The 20,106-nt window shown below is 39.6% G+C and overlaps 1 protein-coding gene across 1 annotated transcript in view; it reads right to left on the bottom strand.

The window, feature by feature from the left end:
• The window catches only part of LOC109853493 (TWiK family of potassium channels protein 9-like), a 196,551-nt gene that overhangs the window by 102,235 nt on the left and 74,210 nt on the right, over positions 1-20,106 (bottom strand). Inside the window, exon 3 of the mRNA XM_020425673.1 lies at positions 13,790-13,849. The gene's annotated coding sequence lies outside the window, so the exon portion shown is untranslated. The remainder of the gene's footprint in view (positions 1-13,789; positions 13,850-20,106) is intronic.

Genomic DNA, 20,106 nt, shown 5'->3' with positions numbered 1-20,106 from the left:
TTCGGTGACGTGAATGATAACGCGTTGAGAGTTTTTTTTTTTTTTTTTTGTCATTGCTATCTTAACTCAACTGGAAATCTATTTTACACAAAAGAAAGAAGCGAATTAAATTTTGTTCCGTACAACACACACAAAGGAAAACGATCGAAGGCGTTGCCTCTAAAGTTCTATTAACGTTTCAGTTCTAGCGGAGCGCTAGACGTGCAAAGGTAGACACAATCGACAAGAAAATTGCTGTTAAAACAAAGAAATTAAAGGCCGAGGAATGCACAAAGGATCGTGTATCCGAGGCCATTCCGGGGCGCTTCTTCGACTTTACTATTTCTCTCCTCCGCCCCACTTCCAGCGCGCGGCTTACGATCTCTTCAACCCGAATAGAAACTCAGCAGGAACGCTATTACAAACACGAGCATCCTTTGGAATGGAAGATGGTTCCGCTAGATTCGTAAATAAAAGAACGAACGTGGAACTCGCGGAACGTTCGTCGCTAAGTAAAATCTTCTCTGTAAGAAAACGGTCGCGACCATCTTGTAAGTGCGTGTGTGTGTGTGTGTATGTGGAAAGCTCGTAGGTGAAGAAACTACCACCGGCGACACAACGGAGAGAACTCGATTATTCCGTGGTTTTCACGCTTCTTTTCACGACCGCTAACTTAGGTGCAAAAGCAAGAAAAGCCAAACGTACAATGCGCGCCGAGAGACATTGGGTGTACCAACGTGAAAGTCCCATTGGCCGCGGAGGAGACAGACAAACGCGGGGGAAAACGCGCATATATACCGTGGCCCAGGTTCCCCATTCACGTAGTTAAATCTCTGTTACGTCGCAGAAAAGTTTCAAAAGACACAATGCGCTGACGTTTCGCGCGACGTGCCTCCCAGCATTTGGCCGTGAAGCTACTTCGCGCATAAAAGTACAAATGGGAATTTATGTAACGGGATCTTAAGTTATTGTTGCCGCGAGCGAGTAAATAGAAATGCGTTTCTGCACCGCATACACACACACGCACACGTATAAATCTAAACAACATGCCATCGCTAATGTAAAATGTGTATAAAATTTCAAAAACTTGAGACTTTTAATACCAAGAATTTCTTGATAACGAATTAAAATTTAATAAATTGAGATTTTTTATACCAGAAATACTCTCGACGATTAACGAATTGCGTCAGCAATAACGCGCCCAAGATAATTTACTTTGTGGAGTGCAATCAGTGTGCTGCATTGCATTCACGAATCATGTCCTGTTTATCATGAAAACTGTATTAGAAGCAGAAGCGAATGCGGGAGCGCCGTATAGAAAGATTGTTGAACTGCCTCTAGTGACTGGCGAATGCCGACCATGGTTAATGAATCCCCCAGAGTTTCTCCTAGAAGATTAATGACGTAAGGAACCCAGGCAGCTGGTGGGCGATGAAAAGGGGCTGGGAAATCTTTTAATGGTGTATATCCGACTTGGGTAATGTCCCGCACATGAGCCCTTTTTTTCCAAAACAAAAGAAGATTTATAGAGACGCGTTGTGCGCGATAACTTACTTTCCTCGCGATTTAATAACATCTTTAATTTGTTTTTGTCTCGTGTAATGATAATGTTCAAAATTTTGTTATCTCGCTACATACACGCCATACACGCGCATTTACATAATAGTTTTAAAAAGCCATTTCTGCTTTATTATAATAATTCTTGGAAAATTATTTGCCGCGTGTGCGTTAAATATTACTGTAGTAATTGTTGCCGGTAATTTACATTCGCGTTGAGTTCCGGTAATTTGACGAGTAAACACTAGACGCAAAAGTAATAAACGTATAATTAGTTAATTGCCATAACGCAGATGGAAATATGCTGACTTGATAATAAATAAATAAGCCAATTTTATGTTAACAAAATACATTCAACAAAAGGTTAATAAAATTACGATTTACAAGAAATGCAATTATGGAGATTCCATCCGTATTCACCGATACGTATCGAAATTATTTGTACGACTAAACCGCATGATCAAATACCGAGAGGCATTGCATCTTGTGATTATTCTGTCCGAGGTTTTCGGCATTGCAACAAAATTGAATTAAGTTGCAACATAAACGTAACAGAGCGTGATAAATATATTATTATATTGATTACTTCGTTAACATATAAAACAAAAAATAAATAACTTTCGAATATCTCTGTAACAGATTTATAAATTTCCGTAAGAAAAGCTGACATAGACAAACCGCGCGTGTGTACTCATTTGCAAAATATCCAAACATGTAACACCCAAGATTTTCCAGCGGAAATTTCAATGCATTTCTAATTATAACGGATCGTAATAATTCAAGTTCTCTATAATAGCGCAATCTAGAGATATAACGCATCTGGCAAACTTATCAACGCCCTCCACTGTTCCAAGTTGTTAATAATGTTACTCGATTACGGTTAATGCTGTTGACACGTTCACGAGCGTAATTGCTCGTCATCGCGTTTCGAGCGCAAGCGGTGCGCACGAGAAACACAATCCCCTTCACCCTTCTCGGTCCCAAACGCGCCGCGATATCTCACCCCGAAGACACTCGGTACAACTATACCAGCCGGAGTGCAGCACGCATATAACAAGAGGAATTTCGCAAACGATAAACAACTGCCACCGTAATCGTGGCGGTAATGTATGCCGGCGACGTCGGAATCGTTTTCGGCGGGCGCGAGAGAAGAGGAACGACACTGCGTGTTTCCCGTTCGTCGTGCCCTCGTCCGCGCGCGAGTCAACCTCTCCAACATATACCCGCACGTATATGAACTCGCACGTACGTGCTGTTCGCGCAGGTGTTTCACTTTACAAAACTGCCGTGCTTTTCACCGTGAGGCGTGTTTTGCGCCGCGTCGCGCCGTACGAAGAGAAAAGAAACGGTCGGGGGAGTCGGCTTTAGCACCAAGAGCAGTGGCACAGGTGCCTGTGCTCAGACAGGCGGATACGTACCTGTCCAAATGTCTCCATGCTCAACGAAGCTCGTATTACGGTAATATATGAGGACGGGAATACTTATTCCCGCGCGCGCCGTCTAACTTCGCTCGTTATGAGGACTTTTATTTTCGTCTCCGCAGAAATTTGCCTAGAAAAAAACGTTGCGATATCGCACGATCGAGCCCTTCGAAGGGTTTAGAGCGTGCGTCGAAGATTCTTGCACTTTGATTCCGTGTACTTTGATTTATTGAATGTAACACTACAAAAAACGTCATTATTTCGAAATTTATATAAAATTTACATGCGCGTAAAAAAAATAGAAATGGAATATGTTGCTAACAAAAATATAAATATATTTTTCTTTTTTGCTTCCACAAGCAATTCTTTATGGTCGTGTAAAAAGCGTGAAATATTTAATTTTCTTGTATGATCAAATCAATTCGAGATCGATTTATTTGAAATTTTTACGAATGAGCAAACGTGTTACATCGAAACGTGAGCGAGAGATGCGCGCGTAGTAGAAAATGTATAAAATAAATTTGTCGAATATCACACGCGTGGAGTCTCGCGCGTTGCTTTTTTTTTTTTTTTCGTGTGTGTCGCGCGTAGAACATTAATCACATTATTCGCGTGGGAAACTCGCGCGATAACGTCGTGCAAACAGATCCAAAGCGCCAAATGTGTTAGTTTAATTTCAACTCAAATGGCACTTGGACGATCATTTGTTCTTGCGTAACTACTCATTTATAGCTAACTGTCGACGCTGCTAATTGGACCATGCCAATTTGGCGGATCCGCTAAAATTCCAAAAAGTGTCTCTCTCCCTCCCCCATTCACACCTCATGCCAGACTGAAAATTTCAACTGGCCTTCATATGATTGTGTTATGCTTCGTATTGAAATCGATCTGATAGGTAGGTTAATTAACGAGAGATGCGGGTTAAATTATTATTTCAAAAAAACATCCCATGTCGATCCGAACGAACGAACTAATTGCATTGGTTAGACTCGTTAAATTCCATCGCCACGTAATAAATGAAGTTGTGTGAAATAACACACATGCCATATTCACAAAATTGATTGCTATGCATAATAGCCAGAAGAGAGAGCTCGAAAAAATAAATATATAAACACTTCTATCTCTCTGTTTCACTCTTTTTCTCTCTATCAAAAATAATAATGTATCAGAAAATATATTCTAAAGTATTAATTATGTATCATATTATATATATAAACTTTTTCTCAAGAATTACATCGTCTTTGAAATAGTCTTTGAAATGCTACAGAAGTTATTATCACATTGAAGCAAAATGTGTGTATAAAAAATACATTTTTAATATATAAAAGGTTAACATCATATTATTTAATAATGCTTGAATATAAAAGTTGAAAGTTTTTTTTAATTTTTACAATAGCTAACTCTTCGAAAGTTTTGCCTTAAGCGGAAAGACTGAGAGATGTAAGTTTTATAATTTAATTAAATTATAAAGAGACGTAAAAAGACGAAATCTTTTATACGTATGTAATGTAAATCTTTTGTATGCGGCACAATTATTATGTGAAAAATTATATCGATGACTCGAATATATGTGCATTATCCTATCGGAATTATTAACCGACTTTCGTCCTAAATCGGATTATTTAAACGCAGTTATTTAAACCACCGATGCCATCATCAGAAATATAACGATTAAATGCATCATTTTTCGCTTGAAATCGTGTTTTTAATCCGATCGTAAATATTTGATCGTTGCCCGCAGCTCTCGTACATATTCGTCTAATATATTATTGAATATTATTGCATATATTGCATGTATATATTGCCCTTTTCGTCATGAAACATAATAATCCGATTCAATAATAAATAAAATTTAAAATTTGTATTGTACTGACGCATCACCATTGAATTATTTATTGCGTTAGTTATAAATTTTTATAAACACAAAGAGAGAGAATAGCATTTTTTATAAAACTGAAATATTGAGGATTTGTCGTTGTTTCACGATACTTGCAATTTTTTATAACGATAACAATTCTATATTCATAACAGAGAGTTTTAAAATATAATGTGTTTTGCTTAAATTTATATAAACTTGCTTTTTCTTCACGTCCAATAATATATTTTAAAAACAAGAAATAGTTTACTGTTTAGATGACGATCACAAAGAGAAATCGAATTTCGATGGAAGACTTCTACATTGATCTTTCGACGAGGTTTCCACAACAGCTGTCGCGACACAATAAAGTCGCAACAAATAAATCTTCCTTGGGGAAACACCTTTCGAATTTGAATTTCCACGCTCGCGGGATCCGGGAGTAAAATTATCCGCGTTTCCAGGAGTGAATTTGCTAACTTCTCGACGACAGCAAACTTTCGGTAGCTCCACTATTTTACCACGCGCAAGTTTTGAATGTGACCGAAGAAAGGTATGGTTACCAAAATTTACGTAATCGCGATCCTCAGGGTGCATTTAAATTTAAATAATGGAAATTGTTTAACGTTCTCTAAATATCTGTTCGTATGTGTGTGTGTATAAAAATCTCTAACAATATAAATACACTTTGCTCGTTGTTCGTATTATACATTGCAAAGTTTCGCGTTTTAACAACAATCCACATATGCTCGGGATAGCGGGGGAAGAGAAATGAGGGGAAGAGGGAAGGAGGGTGTGAAAAATGACTGGACCTCGCATTAATCGCGGCTACTTTAACGTTACGTCCGGTACGTGTGCGAAACTAAAGTTCGTCGTGTGCACATGTTGTGGCGCGCGGGCGAAATGTCGATGTCGATGGATTCGTTACACGGGAACTCGGTTTGCGGTCGTGTGTGCACACTTACGAGAATGCGCGTAAACTCCGCCGTCCGTCAAAACTTCGTGAGGCCATTAAAACAAATTACAGGAGGGACCTAGTCACTCGACACTATTTGCGATAGTGCACTCGCGTGTTAAAGCAGTCTAACCCCTTTGACGCAGCACGTTTCGTATAGGAATTATATAGCGTGGTAGAAGTTTCTCCGGGCTGCACCCGATATCTGTTTAAAACACTTTTGTAGACGGTGCATCGCGCGAGATGCAAAAGTGAAAATTAACTATTAGTACGTGTTTTATATATATGTATAAAGAATTAATTAATTGAAAGAAACTGTTGCACCAATAAATGTAATTGTGAACGAAAGAAAATTTCGATTTTATCTTGACTTCAAGAAAACAATCGCGCACGAACGTGCAAGAAAGCGTGAGAAGGATTTCGAGGATTTGTGTCTGAAGTAGAGAAAATAGAAATACACACCAGGCGAGAGACGAAAGTTACAACAAAAATTCGAAAAGGCTCATAGAAGAATCTCGAGGATATATCAGAACCATGGTATTGTATCGTTTCGGTGAGTGTTTTCTTTCACACGTGCTGATACCACACGAAAGGTGACGGAAGTGTGTTCGAGCCAATTCTTCTCTCGCCAGATAAAAAGAACAACAGAGAAAAGACAGTGACGAGGAAGAGGCGGGGAAACACGGGAATACGTGGAATGAGCTGTAAATCAATCGAACGCCTAACGAGCGTGACCTACTTGGTCGATGGTTTTGAAGCTGGTCTTAAGATCTTTTCGGGTTCATCGCGTTCTCGGGATGTGGGAAGGGGGTAATCTTCCGAACGTCTTATACTGCCCTCCGGGGATATAAGCTGGATAAAAACTTTTAGTTTGGAGCGCTATTTGCGTTCAGGTGACCGTAATTAATCCGACGAAGTTTATTTCGTTCGAGATGCGCTCGATAATCTTTTTTTAAGTTTTGATAACGATGTAATTCGAACTGGATAGATGATTGTTTTGTTATTGAGAAATATAAACACAAAGTTTGTGCGAGCACTGCAATGAAAATTTCACAAAAGTTTTGTGTTTTGTTTTATCTTTAATTGCAAAACTTTGTAAAATGTTTAAAATAAAGTCTCTCCTTTCACAACCGTGCATTAATTCACAATGCTAACGATAATCACAGACGTATTAGTCTCAGAAAATCATATTTTCGTGAGAAATGTAATCCGACGAATGGGTTGAGTCTTTTAGGCTTCCATCGAGGGGAGAGAAGTTCCCATTCGTAATGTAATTTAATATCGCTGCCATGTGCTGTGCCGTTTCCTCCCTGCTTTCGTTTCCCGGCGATTTCATCATCGACTACATATCTCTGTGAAAACCGCTTTCTTCACCGACGGATTTCTTCTACAACTCGATTTAAGAATCGATCAAACTCTCGGAGAAAAAAAATCTCAACTAGATATTGATGAGAAATTATTTTGTGACTGAGAATACACCGCGAATAAATAATCGGCTCTTCATTTGCGCGACTCTTCATTATGTTTTTACTTTAACTAGATGACCATTTTTAAGTTTGTTTCATTATCTTTTTTTTTGTCAGTTTTTTTGTATTCATGCGCGAATAATCACACCATTCGGACACTGATTTCACATGCAAGAACTCATTAGTTCTTCTTCTATTTCTAGCCAGTATTTCTCGTTACTTTTTATCCTAAAAAAAATGGGATAAAGTAGGATCTCACCTGACATTCGATGGGGGAAAACCGCGAGGGACGGCTTTTGGCGAAGGAGGGTAAAGGTTGCGGGAAGATCAATGAGAGAGAGAGAGAGAGAGAGAGAGAGAGAGAGCCAGCATGTAACGAAAGAAAAAATACTCCTGGCAGTCGCGCAGAGCGCCCGGCGCCCGTAAATAATACGCAAAAGTCTTGCCACGCCAAGCGAAATCCATCCCCAACATCGCTTTTACTTCCCACTCTTGTTTCCCGCGGATTATAACGCCGTTATTTACGAGCCATGGAGTGCTTTTCAACTCTAAAGCTTTATATAGTACAACACCGAATTCTCAGCTGTTGAGAAAACGGCATAAATACGACGCTAAATTTATTTGCACGTAGCGCGAGAATGTTTCTCCCGCTAAATAAGTCTCAATCGCGCGGATTTTTAATTACAAGCAAGTCTCGCGCGCGCGCTCAGTTTGTATCTTGTGCAAGATGCGTTTCGCGCTTATGGCTATTCGAGCAGAAAAAAAGATGAAACGACTTACGGCTGTAATATTTCTCCGTGTTTTCACATTGGCATCTTTCAGAGAGAACGCGTTAATTATCGTTTACTTTATTCTTTACCTACTGTATGTACAATTCTTGCATTTTGCTGCATCGTTTTTACAAAAACGGACGTTGAGGCAATTAACGTAAAGAAATATCATATCCGTTTGCGTATTTATATCTCGCCAACTCAAACACATTTTGATGCGTATTTCAAAATTGCTTTGGTGAACTGAAATCGTATTTTCTCTATCGCGCACATTCTCTTGTGTGTGTGTATGCGTTGTAGTTGCATCAGTTTCGTCACGTCAGAAGAGATTAAGCGGCGAGCGTATCAATGTCCGAAAAGTATCGAAAATGTAAAAAGCGTCGAACAGTAGCTTCTATCGACAGACTCTTCAGTTCTCGGGTCACGTTTCGAATCGCGGTGATCGTTTCACAGGGACGTGCCTTCGCCAGGACAGAGTTCCGTATCGGTGAATTCGCATCCGAAAAAGTTTCACTGTCTATTCGCAGAGTACGGACGAATCGCATTTACAGATCCTCAAAGTTCGTTCCTTTCCATATTCTCGTGGTGGTTTCTTACGTTGCGATCGGAAATAACGTCGCGATAAAATTAATCACGAGATTCGAACGTGCTACTTCACCCTTGACAAAACCTATTTCAGTGACAATCGGTCACGAATAACGATGTGATATCGCGCGTTTGTTCGTGTAGGTGCGCATGTATACCGCACGTATGCGAACGTGAATTTTCCGAAAGAGAGCAAAGCGCTCTCGCATCGATCGAAATAGACGACCAAACGATATTCTCCCGCTTTATCGAGTTATTGTACAATACTCAGTTTTTCGATCGATATCAATAATCTGCTTACGGAGCAATGCTGTTAAATGCGAAAACTAACGTTCATAAATATTTCAGCGCAATAATATCAACTCCCTTCCCTCTTTCGATATTTATAAAACCGTTCGAGAGAAAGAATCGCAAATGGAAGCACAATCGGAACCAATTGACCCGCGAGACGCGAACTCAGATAGCGCGCGTTTCCGACCAATTTTACTTATGATACGGCGGGATAAAATCGCACGACAAACAAATTGTCGGCGACGAAATCGCTACGAATAATTCTGAAGCGCAACGTTTCACTCCCGAGCGCATCACGGCAAATTGCGGGAACGTTGGAAATACGCGCGTCGCGGAAAATTAAATGTCAAATTAATGCGGACGATAAATTCGCCGAGGCGAACGAGCGCGTCGCGAACGTGTACGGCGGGGACAGCAAATTTACGGCGCATTATCTGGAATTTAATTCGACGACATATAAACGCGTGAAGTACGGCTGATAAGACCAAGAGAGAGAAAGAGAGAGAGAGAGAAGCGGCCGAGTTCTCTTCCTCCGAAGTATCGCCGCTGAGATAACGAAATCGGTCGCGTCTACTTTACGAGTGCTAAATCCTGGCACGGCTAAAGCCGCTCCTGCACTTGCACGCCGATAAAATTTGCTGACACTTCGTCAAGCACATGTTACGTACACGGCTTTCAGGTTTTTTGTCATAAAAAAGATCAAGTGTCATTCCCGATACCAAATTGCAGTCGTGTGTACTGCGCGTCGTTATGAAGCGTGTATATTAAAGTCGCGCTGCAATTTAAACGAGTATCTCTTTCACCTTTTGTGCAGAAAAGCGACAATTGGAAGAGCGATAGAAGTTAAGCTGATCTGGATACCAACGAGGACGACACAGCTTTGTTACTTGAGACGTCTGTCTGTGCGGATCTTGCTTGTGACCGTCAAAGAAGTGTGTAGAGTCAAGTCGTAATGATGAAGATATATATATATATATATGTATATACATATTGTAACTATTTTCAAATTTAATGTCTTCCACTTTTATGTCACTTTGCATAACGAGCGTTCTCGCGACAAAATATTCGAATAATAAAAAAGACAAGAATTTAAGTGCAGAAAACAAAATTTGTTGACAAATAAAAAACGAAGAGATGAAATTAAAAGATGTTTGACGAAATACATCTCTAATATGCTTAAGAGACGCGACGGAAAGCTGTAGTTTCTATAGGCGCTTCAAAGGCCTTTGTAAGTTATTAGGAATAATTCCTCCCGATTATGCAAATCTTTCGGGATGGGATATTAAAGCCCGTGGCGTTTCCAAATTAAACTTTCGTGTCGGAATAACGAAGCATCTAAACTCGAAAATTAAAGTTTCTCATTTTCTAAATGCGAAAGGTGGGCAATTCGTTAGGGAAGTTTATAATAAAGCGATAATTGGTGGCTAACTTGTTATTCGGAGGCGCTTACACTCGCTTATTATTATTGCGTTAGTTTCAGATTCGTTTTCGCGATATATTCTGATTTCGTAGCGCAATAAAATAAGGTTATATATATAAGGTTATATATATATATATATTTCGGTACGCATCTCGCGTTGCATATAAAGCAAGATAATATCAAGCCGTAGTGTGGTGTGCACGACAAAGATGCGCTTAAAATTTCAGTGCAATTTCGAACCGCAACACACTTACGTGTAATAAGATAACTCGGGATAAGATGCCACCATATTTTAGTTTTACCCGGGTTTGCCGAAGCGTATCGTTTTAAATATGACTTTTTGCCTTTTTGGCATCTTGCTCCATTTGGCATCTCGTTCCGGATTTTACTCTATGTTATATCCTGTCGTTCGTGCCGCGTGTATTTTCAGCAGTTCATAACGCATTCAGTAAATATCGCATCAATATATCGCTATACACAACAGAGATTTTAGTCGTTTTCAAATAAAAGGTTGTAATAAAATTGACAACTTATATAGTCGAAACGTCAAACTTTCAAGAAACTTTGAGAAAGTTCTCGTCGGGAATATTCCGCGAAACTTTGCGGAAACGTATAAAGTCACCGGCATATGCGGCATACGCGAGATTCTTCGAACGGGCGAGAGAGTATCTCGAGAAATCACGCGAGCCGTTCGGGACGAGCGAGATCGGCGATTCTAATTAACGCCGTATGCAAATTTGTATGTACATACGTTACACATCGCGATTATCGTGTGCAGCAAATACCAGCGTATTTTAATTCCGCAAGCAGGGCACTCAGCAAATCGCTTCGTCGTCCGAACTTCCCCGAGACACGGTCGACTGAATTTAAAGCAGCGCTTCACCTCCGGCGACGTTATCGATCGATCTCGAGAAAGATTCGCCAAGAAATTGCGCTCCGGTCAACCGACGGAACGAACCGTTCGCACGATGTCGGAAACTGCTTAAGCAAGGGAAAGACTCGAAATTATCAGGGGGGAAAAGGAGAAAGCCGCGGGCTCGACTAAAAAACACTCCGAGGCAAAGAGGAGAGAGGAAACCCCGTCAAAAAAAAAAAAAAAAAGAGAAAGAAGATAGTGCGAAGAAGAAAACAAGCAAACGGGAAGTTCGAACCAGGCAACTTCAGCAGTAGTCACGGTCGATGTGGCCGTTGTAGCGAGTCGACGAAAAGCATTGTCGGTGCATGTAGGTCAACCAGTGCTGCACTTCCGGTGACGACATGCCGACGAACGAAACGACAGGAAAAGAGAGAAAAAAGAATAGGAGAAAGAGAAAGAGAGAGAGAGAGAGAAGAAGAAATGGCTGTAAAAGCAAAGCGCTATAATGCGAAATGGAAGGAAGACGCGGAGATTCGAAACTGTAAGAGGACGTTGTGTCAACATCTTGGTGTCTAAAAGGTGCGATTCATCGCCTTTAACATTTCCCCGGGAACTAAATGACCAGTTTGAGGATTCTCGTTAAGGATAACGTCTTAACCCTTGTAATTGCGTAACTGCATGCAATTTGAACTGCTATTCCCTCGTCGGGAGCTCCGACACTATGCATTGTGTAATGAAGGGGACTACGTCGTAACGTTTAATTAAAGGGGACCGCGAATAAAGAATGAGGGCAACAATATTGTCTCACTATCCTTAAAAAAAAGCAATATTAAAGTAATTAATATGGTAATATTCTTACAAGACATTGAAACGAACAAATTGGACTTTTTGTTTTGCGCCTCACGCAAGATGTTTGTATCGCGCAATAATTATTAATCGCGACTAATGCGATTATAATAATTCAATTTATTCTATTTGCGTCGTTTAGAGGAACAGCGAGCGTGTGCGAGTCAATGCGAATCTAACGACTCTGTGTTATCGCAGATCTGATGTGCCGTCGAAATCCCCAATCTCGAATTTCTGATATCTACCTGTTCGCAATGAAAGAGACACGTTCACTTTATCGGTCCGAGTACCAAGCCGATTTCAAATTGTGCACTCTCAGCTGTGTCAAAATGTTTACGCAAACTTGCATATCATCGTTGATACAGGTTGCATTAATTCGATAACGTGCTAGTTTGCGAATATTACAACGCTTCTAAACGAAGCACTTATCGATAAAATATTAATCCGCTAACTGCAACGGCACGATGAATTAATTCTCACTTTGCAAATGAGCACGTATTAGATGCGTCATTATAAATATCAGGTCTCCCGACGAATAAATAAATAAATAAATAAATAATTGATTATAAGTACCTGTTTTGTACAAGAGGGTAGAGAAACTTTTGGCCGTCAATGCACAAATATAACATGAATACTAATGAATGTACTACGGTATTACCGAGGGAGGGGAGTGGAAGGCATAGAATTTCCATTAAAGATACTCGTTACAAACTAGGCTAAAGGCAAACCATGAAAACACGGTGCATGCTTCCTCCTGAGAGTCCACGGTCGTCGTAAGTAATGGTCGGTTTTCATTTATTTTTCAAATATTCCGCATATTGTTTGTGTGTGTACGTGTGTGTGTGTGTTGTTCTGGTCGAAAAAAATGCGATACTCTCTGTTATAAAGATGCAAAAATTTTACGTTGCATCCGGTAAAGCACGGTATACTTTTAAGTAGGTTAATTTCTGGACAGTTTCGCGCACTGTGCGAAGTTTTAAGTCTTCCCTTAAAGATCGGTGCATTAGAGTACTCTCGCCTTTACTAAACTTTTTATCTTCGCTCGTTAATGACGCTAAGAATATAGTTTTGAAGAAACCTTAAAACTTTTATTGAAATTTGTCTCAGTTAATGAGGATTTAATTTCAAACGTATCACGAAGATATATCACAAAGACACGAAGGCAGGCAGTGAAATAAAATTTCCCAGTAACTGACGCGCGTATTTAAAAAGCTACTTTAAAAGTATAAATCCAGGCGGAAGTTGATTCCGGCAGACTTTGAAACAAGTTTTGAACGTTACGCGTACGTAAGATATGGAAAACTTTGTGATAAAGTGAACCAGACAAAATCACACACACGCACATACACACACACCATTATTGTGATATATATATATTTACCACACTTTTTTTTTTGTGATATATATCTACGCTTAATATGCAAAATATCAACACAATCGTCGTCGTTAAAAACGACGTAGAACGTGCATTTTTTTTTTTTTAATACAAAACATTCTAGTAAGATTCATTTGCCTGTTATTTCTGCGAAAGTCGTATTTCACGCGTGTGTGGAACATAGTTAGATTTAATACCAGTTTAAAGGTTTTATGCGAAGTGCGCGCCACTGCCCATTGGAAAATGTTTTCTTGCAGGTCTTAAAAACCTCGATGTACGTAATTCGTTCGAGAACCCGCGGCGCCTCGAAGCCACTTTAATGCCCTCGTTAAAGTCCTGAACGGTTGAGGTAAAGCTTTTATAAATTACGGCCTCGTTATATTCGTAAAATTAAAAATTGTGTGTGTACTTACTTTTTAACGAAGCCCCGCGGAAGAAGATCTGCGCTTTCCCACCAATCTGCTCGTCACCACCTGTTACAAAAAAAAAAACAGAGGACATAAGTTAGCGGGAGAGAAAAGCAGCGGAGAGTGGCATAAAAAAAAAAAAGATCCACCAGTAAAGCAAGCTTATCCAGCGGCTTTGTTCACCCTGCCGGACTTTAATGTCCGATACGATCTCGTCGACGTCTCGCATAAAAAAGGTTGCTGCAGCATTTTATCGAATCCTGAAATTTTGTTGAATTCTCAAGGAAAACAAGTCGCAGCTAGACCTCTCCCGCAAATGTATTTTGCGCACAAACAGCAAAGATGGAAAAATCGCTGTGATATTTTCTTTTAGATATTTTTTCACAAGCGTGCGGAACGTGTAACGAACGACGATATGTATGTTGGGCGAACATCACCAACGGGGGAGGGTAACGCGCTGACAGTTTCTCCGCATGAAGCATAAAATCTCCGTCGCGCGTCGAATTATATAAAAGCAACAATTAAGAAAAACATCGGGAAACGTGAGAGAAAGAAAAACGGACTTTTTTACACAACGCGTACACACACAGTTTCGCACGCGATCCGATTATCCCGGTGAGTGGCGGCCGCGCGTTTGAACGCGCGGATTCAAGCGACGTTTGCATGCGTAATACCCAGTCGGATACGACTTAATTACACGGCGTGCCATAAACCTGCGTTGAATCATTGTCACAATCTTCTCGATTTACGCCAGCCGGCGCCGCGGGCAATGGATTACCGGCCGTTTCTATCGCATGATTTACGTCCGAATGTACTTTGCATTCCATTTACGGGGAAAGGGTTGCACTGGGAGGACTCGGTAGACAGGGTGGGAAAAGAGGGGTAATCCCCAGGTCCGCGGCCTCACGGTAAGCTCCATACATTACGCCTTATTTACACGCATGTGACAAGTTTCTCGCCCCGCCCTCCCTTCCACCCTCCCCGTTCCCTTCGTTCCCATTGTCGTGTTCCGATGCATTAGCTCGCATGTGCGTTGAATTCGTCAGCACGAGTTTGCGCTCTATTGCCTTGTATTACAATTAATATGCACAACTATGACCGCGTTCCCGGTGCTCGATAACGCGCGCCCGATTGCGCTCAACCGGCACGTTCTCCCCCTTTCGAGCGTGACAAAAGTGTTCTCTGTAAAATATTCTTAGATATTTTTTTCTTCGCGTCTGTAATAATGGCCTATCACGTTAATTTATACGAGAGTTATATATTGCACCTCTTCAAGTTGCGCTAAATCTCGAAGATATAAGACCGGTGTTCACGTGAGAAAGTAATAATTTATAGTTTTTTATAGCACATACAGAGAAAGAGGGAGGGATAGAGAGAAAGAGAGAGTGCAGGTAGAGTTCGTAAACTGTAAGCTTGATTGCTTCGTTACGACATAAATTAAAGTTGAATGCGAGATATAAAACAGAAACTACTATAAATATATTGTCAAAATGATCTTAACCGATGTTGGACACGCACGGGCTTAGATGACAAATGATAATTCTAATCTAAATCTCTACGAAAATGTGCACCTTAGGATTATAAAACTCGCAAGGCTAATTGCTTAGTTAACAAAGTTGTGTATTTTTGCGCAGCGCGAGGATTAAACCGAAGTTGCAACACATTATTAATTTCTCCAACTTTAGCGCCATAATATCGCGCTGCAACAGCGCGGCACGTTTATAACGTTACATAGCTAAATAATACCCGGCAATGCGACCTGAAATAATGCAGCGAGGTATAACAAAGGTCTCTTTGTTTAAAACCGTCTTAACTCTCATTACGTCGGAGCGAATTCGGTTATTCGAGGCCATTCATTATTAATATGATCATTATATTTAGATATCAGTCAAATCCTTTCAACACACACACACACACAACAGCGTTTTTAATTAAACTCGCGGTATTTCTTGTTCCGTTTTGTTGCGCGAATTTTAAATGCAAAGTTTCATGAAGGGCGAATATTTCGCATCACGGTGAAGATCGTCGAAGTAACCTTGGTAGTAATTAGAAGTTTCTAGCCGTCTGGAGAATCTTTCGGTAACGGATCACGGTCCGACACCTACCGTGTACCGAGTTAGAAGGGTGGATCAAATTCGCACACTATATACGCAGACAAATGTGAAAGTTGCTCATCCGTGTGATCACGTTTCTATACCCACACACGGAAAACAGAATTTGCGCGCCCGAATTTGACGCTCTCAGAATTAACCAGACGAGAACCGCGTGTTCTCGTCCGGCACGCACGTAGTAACCAAATCCTGACAATTGAATGTCAACCGAGTCGATCGCATTTGATTACATTGGAAAATCGCGCTTCTTGCTTTAAATTTTCACATGTTAAATTTAGAAAGAACTAGAGGAAAGTATACACATTATAGAAAATGTTTCAAATATAATTAAAACAGAAAGAAAAAAAACAATTTAAATGTGTTAAACATTTCGTCGGTTATTAATTGAAATGATGAAGAAACCAAAAAGTTTGTGGTAAAAAGTGGAAAAACTTTATGGATTAAACTATATTCTAAGTTTATCTGAATTTATTTACACGCGCGAGGTACATTCGCAAACTCGTATGTTATCTCAATATTAAATAGCACAACCGCGATGTATATATCTCACAGGCGATAACTAATTCGTATAGCGATCGAAGTCACATTGCGGTGAATGGTCGCACGATGATACCGATAGATAAATCGTATGATAGATAACGGTGATCTAACTATAAATTATACATTGTACGTGCATGTGTAATTTTCATGCTGACCAGTTAATCGCACCACAAGCGTGATCGCGTTGCGTCAAATCGTGCATTCTATAATTACCTGCATCGAATATTCCGTCAACATATCACTAAATCATAACGTCCTAATATATTGTTATAAAATATGTAGTGCGCGTTATCGTTGTATTAATTCGCGTGCTTATAAATTCGTTGCAATTTCTCCATTTCTATGAGAGATGGATGAAACGAAATGACGCCACCAGAACCCACGTAGAACTTTCGTCTCGAAAAGCCGAACGTAACATCGCGAGAGATAACACGCACAATTTTATCTTAACAATATCAATTACTTAACGCGCGCATAAGAGATTTCTTGATATAAAAATATTATCTCGCGTTACTTAATACCAGAAAAATCACAAATATATTAGTTAGTACTCTTACATTCGAACGTGACGCTGTCCAACGTTAACAACGTTCTTATATTATATTATACCTGGTGTTCCAGATAAAACATTCTTCACGACAACGAGGACGTGATCGCCAAGTTCTCGATAACTCGAACGAACAAGAAACACGAACCGGCGGGATGTCGTGTTGATTTGCACACCGCATACAAAGTTTCACTTAGCATATCATCGCGTAGCACAGGGCAAAACATGGCGTCCACACAATGTATCTCGCAGAGATATGTATATATATATATATATATATATACATGTTAGCGTTTGCACCGAATAAAACGTTACAACTTGGGCGGAATTAATCATTGTGTTTTAAACACAGATGAAAATCGATTTCTACCGTTTTTAACATTCTCCTTTAACGTTGAAATGTGTGCACCTGTTTAACGAAATATAATTAATTTCATATTATTTTCCGGATTTATACAATTTTCAAAAGCTTTTACGCAATTTGTTATTGCGCGAGCAAAAAGTTGCTCACTGTTGTAACATCTATATTATATTTAAAATGTATAACACGGCACATAATTTTATTCCAAATTAAATTATAAATCCGTACAAGAAGAGTGAGAGAGAGAGAGAGAGAGAAAAAGAGAGCGTGTTATGCAATAATTTCAATTCAATATCGCATAATATTCTATCGGGATATTTTGTTTATTCCGTATTATGTTGCGAACGTTAAGGCGCGAGATTGATATCAGATATTCGATACATTAACCGCGTGATGTGGCGCGGATGACGTGTTAAAATAACGTATGGCTTGCGTTAATACCTCGCGTAACGATCCACATGTTAATGCGACAAAAGTCACAGCGTTCACGTGCCGCAAAGAGAGAAAGCTGCGCGGCAGATTTCGCCGATAACGGTGATGGTATCCGGAAATTACAAGTGAAGACGAGCAGGGATGCGCACGTGACATTCTCTCGAGATGCCCTCGGGTGTTGGAGACAGCTGCTAGTGGTCACGAAGTTTGCCAGTACTTTGCTTGCGTGGTGTTATCAACGGAAGTGTCGTCGTTTTATCGCGATGCTCTGCAAGACATTGTTTTTCAGGCGAGCTGGTTTACTTAGTTCCGCGCGCGCGGAATTCGAGGAGAAACATAGACATTTCCTGTCGTAAAACTGCTCTGACTTTTTGTACTTTTCAACGTTACACGCAAAAAAAAGAGCATGCGCGTAAATTTTTAATGTCGTTTGATTCGCACGTATGGATCGACCTTTTGAAAAAAAAAAAAAACAATGATACTTGTAACATTTGTATTTACGGTTAGTAATAACAACGTCATTAAAATAAAATCTTTGAAATTTCTTCTGTGAACACTTGAAGTCTCGAGAAGGTGCCTGATAGAAAAGTTAAAAGATGAAGTTCTTGTTGTTCGTAAAATTGTTGACATACATCATTGCTGAATGCAGACCCTATCGCGAAGAAACGCAAACTCCGTCCGAAATTTAAATACTTGGGAACTTTTGCGGTTTTAACGAGCACCCACTCCGCAATCCGGCATAAGGGTCTATCAGCGAAGCTGACGTAATATAGCTCGCAGCTGCAGTTACGCTAAACTTCCCAGGTGATATCCTCCGTTATTATCAACCGTCCTAGTGGCGGGGTACTGATGTACAATAGAATGTGTTATTTTAGAGCACCCTAGACCTAGCCGCTTCTTAATAGAGCTTAACTATTTTAATGAGGGATCGTGCCAAGAATGGTTTTCGGGGAGGTGTGGAATATCCACATTTCCGGGCAACACTCCGGTTGCCCCTCTGTCCGTGCTTCTCCATTCCTTTATGAGAATACTCAATTTAAGGAGGCTGTTCCGCGTGAGCGCGTGGCGTCAAATTAAGACGGCACGCGAGATGGATAACACTTGATGGCAGTTTACTAGCGAGATATAGTATTATCTTATTATAGTATTATCTTACTACGTAAAGTTGCTACAAGATAATTGAGAGAAAGAGAGAAGAAATCTAAGAAAATCTTGATTTCAAATCTTGATCGCGAATATTGATTGATATATGCTACTATTTTTTTTATCACATTCGTATTAATTAATCGTATTCGCTTAGCAGAGTAAAATGTTGTTCTTGTTTTATATTTTCCGAAATATAAATTAAAAAATTAACATATTACATCTTTATGTGGTTTTTGCGATTATTGTGTAATCAATATACGTAGCTGCTAAAGAAAACATAGATCGATCAATGTAGCAGGAAGACCAGTAAACTGCGAACTATGTGCGTTACCCACGAGAATTGCTAAACCTAATTTCATATATCTACTAAAGTTGGTGCTCTAACATGCTATCGCTAGAGTCGTAAGCATCAGCTTAATGGCGATAGACGCATATACCGCAGAGCGCGCATTATTAGAGCATCAGAGAGAACATCTCATGTCGGAAGAAAATCGAATTATGCAATTAAGACGTAATTCATTTGCCGCCCTCTAATACGTGCTTACTAATTACACAAACAAATTTGACATTGATTCGCGTTCGTTTCTACATCAGTGGGGTTTTTCTTGTTATAAGTACAAAGATTCGAAACGAAACGTAATCATGTGCTAAAACAAATCTATGAGATATATAACAGAAAATTTATATTTGTTCAGGCTGCGTATAATTCTCACACTCGCTCGACGCTCCCGTTATTATTACACAACCGATCAAGAAACCAAATGTCGATTTTAAAAAAAGTGAACACAGTCTTTATTATTTGGATGTAAATCACGGCTTCGTACCCAGATGCAATTACAATGTTATTTACATAAAATCGTTTTCTTCCTCACATGAAAAAGAGAGAGAACATACATTCTTATACAGATATCCCTCTACGTATAACGAAGACATAAGTAAGACTTTCTAAATAAAATTGATCAAATGAATTGCGAATCGAATATATAGTTAAGTGCGCCAAATGATCACCATGTAATATATATGTATAATTTTAGTCTTTAAATTGTCATATTGACAATATTTTACATACAAAAATAATAAATCATTGTGTGTGGTCATGTAAAATACTTATCTTATTAAAACCAATTATTAAATTTCTGTTTAAAAAATTAAAACTGTGTTTCCATGGAAATATAATTCTTAGAAA

This window comes from Pseudomyrmex gracilis, unplaced genomic scaffold, assembly GCF_002006095.1.
Source record: "Pseudomyrmex gracilis isolate BER0280 unplaced genomic scaffold, ASM200609v1 scaffold_49, whole genome shotgun sequence".
Classification (NCBI taxonomy): Eukaryota; Metazoa; Arthropoda; class Insecta; order Hymenoptera; family Formicidae; genus Pseudomyrmex; species Pseudomyrmex gracilis.
Note: the sequence above shows the minus strand (reverse complement) of the source record. Positions and strands in the feature narration are given on the sequence as shown.